This window comes from Leucoraja erinacea, chromosome 6 (assembly GCF_028641065.1).
Source record: "Leucoraja erinacea ecotype New England chromosome 6, Leri_hhj_1, whole genome shotgun sequence".
In the NCBI taxonomy this organism is placed as follows: domain Eukaryota; kingdom Metazoa; phylum Chordata; class Chondrichthyes; order Rajiformes; family Rajidae; genus Leucoraja; species Leucoraja erinaceus.
In genome coordinates, this window is record NC_073382.1 from 17,891,142 (window position 1) to 17,891,819 (window position 678).

General features: G+C 51.3%; 1 pseudogene; it reads right to left on the reverse strand.

The window, feature by feature from the left end:
* Positions 1–239: 239 nt before the first annotated feature.
* LOC129698469 (U2 spliceosomal RNA) lies at positions 240–347 on the reverse strand (annotated as a pseudogene).
* Between the last annotated feature and the right edge of the window lie 331 nt (positions 348–678).

The following is a 678-nucleotide window of genomic DNA, read 5'->3' on the forward strand; positions in this document are numbered from 1 at the left end:
GGGATAACTGGCACAGCTGCTTCCATCTATTCCTTTAACCTGGCTTCAACGCTCTCAGCACTCCTGGCTGCTCCTTTATCTAAGACCCCTGGGACCCACCCCCGTACTGACGGTACTGGTCCCTTATGGTCGTTGCAGCCGGTCAACCCCACTCTAATGCCCTCAATTCTGGGCACTCCTACTTATATGGTCCTTAGCTAAGGGACATATAAGACATTAAAACTGATGATAACAGCTACTATAGTTTTTATTTAATATATATGGTCCGTAGATAAGGGGTGTATCAGATATTAAACTGATAAGAACAGATACTACACTTGATCTTAGCCAAAAAGCCGAGAAGCGATTATTGTAACTAAAACCCCGATGGGACTGACCCTGGTACTCACATACTGGTCCCTTGTAGTAGATTGCAGCCAGTCAACTGCAAAGTCCTTTGCTGTCGAGAAATGAACTTTCTCACCATGCTGGAGCGAAGTTGGGCACAGGTGTTTTTCCCTCTCCGGGAATCGATGTGCCCATGCTGCTCCTGCCGTTGCCAGCTCCTCACGAAGTGCCAGCTGCCACTGCTGCTGCCTGTGCTGCTGCCGCTGTCTGTGCTCCTGCCGCTGTTAGTGCTGCTGCAGCTGCCGGTGCTCCTGCAGCTGCCGGCTCCCACTGCTGCTGCCGCTGCCGCTG